The sequence below is a fragment of the Mobula hypostoma genome, chromosome 24 (genome assembly GCF_963921235.1).
Source record: "Mobula hypostoma chromosome 24, sMobHyp1.1, whole genome shotgun sequence".
Taxonomy (NCBI): domain Eukaryota; kingdom Metazoa; phylum Chordata; class Chondrichthyes; order Myliobatiformes; family Myliobatidae; genus Mobula; species Mobula hypostoma.
The window spans coordinates 25,170,397-25,177,864 of NC_086120.1; positions in this window are offsets into that span (position 1 = coordinate 25,170,397).

Here is a 7,468-nt window from a genome sequence, read left to right on the forward strand (position 1 = left end):
GCTTGTCTCCATTCATGCAAAGGAACAGACAGTAGATTTGCTGCTTCACCTGCAGTCAGCTGGATTTAGTCCTGACCTCAGGTTCTGTCTGTGTGAGTTTGCACACTCTCTCTGTGACTGTATGGGGTTCCCTCTGGGAGCTCCAATTTTCTCACAGATCCCAGTGACGCCGGGCTTTAATTGGCCAATATAATTGAGAGGTAGAGTCTGTGGGGCACGGGGAGTCAATTATGGGAAAGTATGGAGATTAAATTTTTTTAAAAATTAGTATTAGTGCACACGGATGTTTGATGGCTGGCATGGATTCAATGGGCCGAAAGGCGTATCTCAATGCTGTTGAGAAACAAGAGAAGGTTTATCATCTAACCTCTCTTGCTCTTTTCCTCCTTCCTGTCCCTTCTATGAATGTTCTTTTCACTGAACCCCCACCCGCTAAATTTCCCCACACTACCTGAGCATCGATTTACTTGCCAGCAAGAGTTCGTCCCTATATAACACCTAAAACAGAGTGTGACATCCAAGATGGGAGTGTTAAAAGAATTCAGTGCCAAGTCACAGAGTATTGATGTTGGCTGAGGAGCCGTGTTTCACAGACTATGTTAAAGGACGAGGGAGAAACGGAGTGATAAGGGAGGGAATTCCAGAGAGATTGGCAAAGGAATTCCAGAGCTTTGAGAGATTATGGAGGAATCCCAGCGTATTGAGAGATTAGGGAGAGATCATGGAGGGAATTCCACAGTTTTGAGCCCCAGCAGCTGAAGATACAGCTACCAAAAAAACAAAATCAGGAGTGCAGAGATTTCAAAAGATTATGGGAGCTTACCAGGATATGGAGGGTGAGAGGCAGCAGCAATATTTTCTCCCTGTTATATCTTCCTAGAGATTTCGTTGAAGTGTTAAGTGAGACATGAGTATCGGCTATGATAGTGGGAATAACTCCCTGTTCTCTCTGCCTTCCTGCCACCCGAGAGAACAAACATTGCCGAGGTTTGATGCTCTATTTCACAGAGCAGCCCTCCATTGATAACGTACCAGCCTGTGGGTTTTGTGCTCAGGTCTCGAATAAAAACTATGAACAGCCATCCGCCTGCTCCAGCTAGTGTTAAGCTGGGGTTACTCACATTATCACGAGAGCCAGCCCCAAGTACATGACACAGATGCAGCTCCCTGCAGCAGCATCGATTTCACACTAAGGGGAACCTGCAGCCTTATCGGTGCTGTTTATGGGAGTGTCCGGCATGTATCACACAAAAAAATGATGCTCCAACCTCCGCAGTGAAAGGAAGAAAATGCCAGGCCATGAGAACATGTCCTGCAGGCAAAAGACAATATTGTGATTTGTAACAGGTCACATTAACTCAACTCAAAATAAAATTCAGGCTCCTATATACAACACAATACTGAGGAACATTGGCACAAACATTCCTTCAGTAGATGGGCAAATAGTTTGGAAGGATGGGCATCCTGACCATCTGTTGCCTAGGTATGTAATTGGCCATCTTTGCCCAGCCCAGGTGAAGACCACCCCTCCCAGTGGCACCCAAGGATCGGTAAAGGTAAATTAGTACTGCAAAAAGAGGGGAAAAAAGTAGTGACGTAGTGTTCATGGGTTCAATGTCCATTCAGAAATCTGATGGTAGAGGGGGGAAAAGCTGTTTCTGAGTCATTGAGTGCGTGCCTTCAGGCTCCTGTATCTCCTCCCTGATGGTAGCAATGAGAAGAGGACATGTCCTGGGTGATGGGGCTCCTTAATGATGGACACCACCTTTTTGAGGCATCACTCCTCGAAGACGTCCTGGATGCTGGGGAGGCTGGTGCTCGTGATGGAGCTGACTGAGTTTTCTGTGCAGTGCATCCTGGGAACCTGTGCAACCCACTCCAGCCCAAAGAAAGACGTATAGGGAAGGGAATCCCGAGTTGTGTGACCTGCACTGACATCCCCACACAGAGAGAGAGGAGACATGATTGTGGCTGAGAAAAGAAGGGAAAGGGCAAAGGTAATTGCCACAGTTCTTGTATTAGTGTATTCAAATGGATTTCTCACAGTGTGAGGCATCTTTACAGAAGTCATCTGAATGAAAGGTGTCCTTGTCAATATGATTGTAAAATGGCCTTCCTTCCTTCCCCCCTCAGCACCATAAAAAACACTCTCTCTCTCTCTCTATATATATATATATATATATATATCCCTCCCTCTCCCCTCCTCCTCCACTCCCCCACCCTCCTCTGTCCATCCCCCCTCCCCTTTCTCCCCTCCCTTTCTTTCCCTCTCTCTCCATCTCATTCTCTCCCCCTCCCCTTTCTCCCCCTCCCCTTTCTCCCCCTCCCCTTTCTCCCCCTCTCCCCTCTCTCTGTCCCTCCCTCCCCTCTCCCTCTCACACTTCCCCCCCTTATCCCCTTCTTCTGCTCTCCTTCTCTCTCTCCTCTTTCCCTCGATCTCCCTCTTTCTCTCTCCCTCTTTTCTCTCTCTCCCCTTTCTCTATCTCTTTCTCTCCACCTTTACCTTTCCCTTCTCCCCTTCCTTTGTCTCTCTCTCCTCTCTCTCTCTATTCTCTCTCTCTCCCTCTCCCTCTCTCCCCTTTCTCCCTCCCTCTCCCACTCTCTCTCCTCTTTCGCTCTCTCCTTCCTCTCTCCACTTTCTGTCTTTCTCTCCCTCCTTCCCTCTCCCTCTCTCTCTCCCCCCCCCCCTCACCCTCTCCCTCTCCCTCTGTGGTAAACCATGTATATAACTCGGTTACCTGTCTGGACACACACCTCTGCTGACTGCCCCTGTGGCTCCTCCCACAGAGTCCTGTATAAAAGTGTTCGCCTTGCCCCTCCCCCTCAGTCCGGGGGCAGACACTCACTGTGGAGGTCGTATTGTACAGCGAATAAAAGCCTTTCAGTATTTTACCAAACCTCAGTCTTTAGGAGTACTTGAAGGTGCTTCAATTTTATTCGCTGTATGTTTTAAAACATGGAACAGGCCCTGAGACCAGAAAAATTAGACCTCAATCCGCAAACACCTGAAGCTGGAAACGCTTTCGAACTCTGGCTGGCCTGCTTCGAAGAGTATCTAGAGGAGATTAAAGCGACCGACCCTGTAGCGAAGCGCAGAGTTCTACTCTCCAGGGTCCGTCCACGGGTTTATTCGCTGATCAGAGACCAGCCGAACTACGGCGGCGCGATGAACGCGCTCAAAAGACAATACCTGCGGCCGATAAACAGCGTCTATGCTCGGCACCGTTTAGCGACACAGCAACAACGCCCCGGGGAATCGAGTGCTGAGTTTGTCCAGGCCCTACAGACACTCGTGTGAGCCTGCAATTGCCAGGAGCTGACGGCGGCGCGGCATGCAGAACTCCTAGTGAGAGACGCCTTCGTTACGGGGACCAGGTCAGTGTACGTGCGCCAGCGGCTGCTGGAAAAAGCCGATCTTACCCTAAATTCGGCGATGGAGCTGGCTGATCCGTTGGAGGCCGCTGTGCATAACTCCAAGGCTCTCCAGGCACGCGATCCCCCGATGGCCTCGTGGGCGCTGCAGACCCCACAACCCGCCGGCAAATCGACCTCGGCTGCCGCCAGTCGTGAGTCTGCGAAGTGCTACTTCTGCGGACTGGAGAAGCACCCCCGGAAACGCTGCGCGGCCCGACAAGCTACCTGCTCCAGCTGCGGAAAGAAAGGCCACTTCGCCAAGGTCTGTAAGTCAGAACCGTGAGCGGGATCAAGCAGCGCCGCGTGCGAGACGTGGGGGTCGCCATCTTCCCTGCACACTGCCACCACGTGCGAGACATGGGGGCGGCCATCTTGATTGGCACCACCTCCCACCGCCGACGACCAACGGGTGCTCACGGGCCACCCCACCACGCCGGACCAAGACAGCGACCCCACCGTGGCTTCTGTGACCCTCGACCAAAGCGCTCCCCACCAGCTCGCAAGGTCAATGATGGACATCCTGGTGGAGGGGCACAGGACAAGCTGCCTGTTTGACACAGGCAGCACGGAGAGTTTTATTCACCCGGCCACGGTGCAGCATTGTGGACTCATGATACGGCCGGTAAGTCGGAGGGTCACCATGGCCTCCGGGTCGCATACAACAGACATCCGGGGGGGGTTGTGTAGCGACACTAGTGGTGCAGGGCACAGAATATCGGGACTTTACGTTACTGGTCTTGCCTCAACTGTGTGCCCCTGTGCTGTTGGGGTTGGACTTCCAGAGCCACCTGAAAAGCGTGACAATGAAGTATGATGGGCCCCTCCCACCAATTACTGTCATAAATCCCCTGTTTTGTAGAGATATGTCACATACCCCGCTACTGACCACACACACACACCGACCCGCACATCCCACCCAACACAACCCAACCTGCCCCTTTTGTTGCGAGAATGCAGAGGAAGCTGGTGGACTTCTTCTGGGGAAACAGGAAACACTGGGTCTCTGCAGCGGTTCTGAGTCTCCCAGTAGGAGAGGGCGGACAGTCGCTGGTGTGTGTACGCACACGACTGGCGGCTCTCCGCCTCAGGACTCTGCAGAGATTCCTGTACGCCGAGCGCCCTCCCAGGTGGCACGTGTTGGCGACTTTCTTCCTCCGGAGGGGCTGCTGCCTTCACGAAGATATGCAGCTACCACCGGCAGGCGTCAGCCGTGCTGCTTTGCAGAGGCTGCCCGGCTTCTATCAGGACCTACTGAGAGTCTGGAACATGGTTGCCTCAGGCCGGGAATCCCCTCCTCTGGCAGAGGGCGGGGTCCTGGCCGACCCTTGCCCTGCCTCAGCGGATGTTGGTGCGGCTCAGGTGTGTGGATCGACTCAAGCTGAGCTGCTCGTCGGGCCCAGGCCCCGCAGCCTTACCCGAGAGACGAATCCACACAACTTGAGCCGTCTTTCATCGACACCCACAATCCCATTCAGGGATGCAGGCAGGAGGTACCTTTATGGGCTGCTGCTCCACACCCTCCACTTCCTAGCCTTTGTCCACCGTCCCGACACGCCATGGCGGTCGGTCTTTCCACCTGGAGGTGAGGGGGGTCCCCAATGGAAGTCCCTTTACAAGGGAGTCCTCCCCATGCACCTTGGGGATCTCGGCTGGAGGGTGCTGCATAAAGCGGTGCCCTGCAATAAGTTCTTTAGTCTGTACACGGATCTCCCAGCCGCGTGTCACTTCTGCGGGCTGGAGGAGACCGTGTACCACATGTACGTGGAGTGTGTGAGGCTGCAGCCCCTTTTCGCGTTTTTGCGTGGGCTGCTTCTCGCCTTCTGGTTGCATTTCAGTCCCACCCTATTTATATATGGTCATCCAGTAAGGAGGGGGGCACAGAGGGATGAGGATGTCCTTGTCAACTTGCTCCTGGGGCTGGCGAAAATTGCCATCCGTGGCTCCTGGAAAAGGGTGGCAGGAGGTTCTCCCCGGGCGGACTGCCTGGCTATGTTTAGGGGGTATGTTCGTGCCCGGGTGAACATTGAAAAGGAATACGCACAGTCCACGGCGACCGTAGAGGTGTTCCGGGACCGTTGGGCTCCGCGGGGTGTAAATGCCATCATTGATGAGGATGGCAATATATTGGTTTAAGATGTATTGTCTGTTTGTAGTGTAGTAAATATGTTAGTCACTGGGTTTGTAAATATTGTATAGCACCGACATTTGTAATAAAGAATTTTGTAAAAAAAAAACATCATGCCAACTGCCACACCACCGACACCACTTGCGGCCTCTCCACCCTCAAGATCCCTCCCCCACCGCTGTTCGCCGACCTGACCCCCGACTGTAAACCCGTGGCAACTAAAAGCAGGAGGTACAGCGCGGGGGACAGAGCCTTCATTAAGTCGGAGGTGCAGCGGTTGCTCAGGGAGGGGGTCATTGAGGCAAACACAAGTCCTTGGAGGGCGCAGGTGGTGGTTGTTTGGAACAGGGAGAAGAATAGGATGGTCATGGACTATAACCAGACCATCAATAGGTTCACGCAGCTCGACGCGTACCCTCTACCCCGCATCGCGGATATGGTCAATCAGATAGCACAGTACAAGGTGTACTTGACCATAGACCTAAAATCCGCTTACCATCAGCTCCCCATCCGCTGGGAGGACCACCCTTACACTGCCTTCGAGGCGGACGGCAGGCTTTATCAATTCCTGCACGTCCCCTTTGGTGTCACGAATGGTGTATCTGTCTTCCAGAGGGCAATGGACCGGATGGTGGACCAGTGCCAACTGAAGGCCACATTCCCATATCTGGATAACATCACCATCTGCGGTCACAACCGGCAGGATCACGACAACAACCTCCAAAAATTTCTCCAAGCGGCCAAATCTTTCAACCTCATCTATAACAAGGACAAGTGTGTATTTGGGACCACCCGACTTGCTATCCTTGGGTGTGTCATGGAGAATGGAGTCATTGACCCTGACCCCGACCGTATGCGCCCCTTGTTGGAACTCCCTCTTCCCAATACTCTCAGAGCCCTCAAAAGGCGCCTGGGCTTCTTTTCATATTATGCCCAATGGGTCTCTAACTATGCAGACAAGGCCCACCCCCTGGTCAAGTCCACCACATTCCCCGTCTCTGCCGAGGCCCACGCAGCCTTCAACCGCATAAAAGGGGACATTGCCAAAGCAGCAATGCATGCGGTGGACGAGGCCATTCCCTTCCAAGTAGAGAGTGACGCCTCCAACTTTGCGCTGGCTGCTACCCTCAACCAGGCAGGAAGACCAGTGGCGTTCTTCTCCCGTACCCTTCAAGGCCCTGAAATTCGGTACTCTGCGGTAGAGAAAGAGGCCCAGGCCATAGTGGAAGCTATTAGGCACTGGAGGCACTATCTTGCCGGCAAAAGGTTCACCCTGCTGACTGACCAGCGCTCAGTCGCGTTCATGTTTAATAATCAGCAGCGGAGCAAAATCAAAAATGATAAAATTCTGAGGTGGAGAATCGAACTCTCCACCTTCAACTATGACATCATAGAAACATAGAAAATAGGTGCAGGAGTAGGCCATTCGGCCCTTCAAGCCTGCACCGCCATTTATTATGATCATGGCTGATCATCCAACTCAGAACCCCGCCCCAGCCTTCCCTCCATACCCCCTGACCCCTGTAGCCACAAGGGCCATATCTAACTTCCTTTTAAACATAGCTAATGAACTGGCCTCAACAGTTTGCTGTGGCAGAGAATTCCACAGATTCACCACTCTCTGTGTGAAGAAGTTTTTCCTAACCTCGGTCCTAAAAGTCTTCCCCTCTATCCTCAAACTGTGACCCCTCGTTCTAGACCTCCCCAACATCGGGAACAATCTTCCTGCATCTAGCCTGTCCAATCCCTTTAGGATCTTATACGTTTCAATCAGATCCCCCCTCAATCTTCTAAATTCCAACGAGTACAAGCCCAGTTCATCCAGTCTTTCTTCATATGAAAGACCTGCCATCCCAGGAATCAATCTGGTGAACCTTCTTTGTACTCCCTCTATGGCAAAGATGTCTTTCCTCAGATTAGGGGACCAAA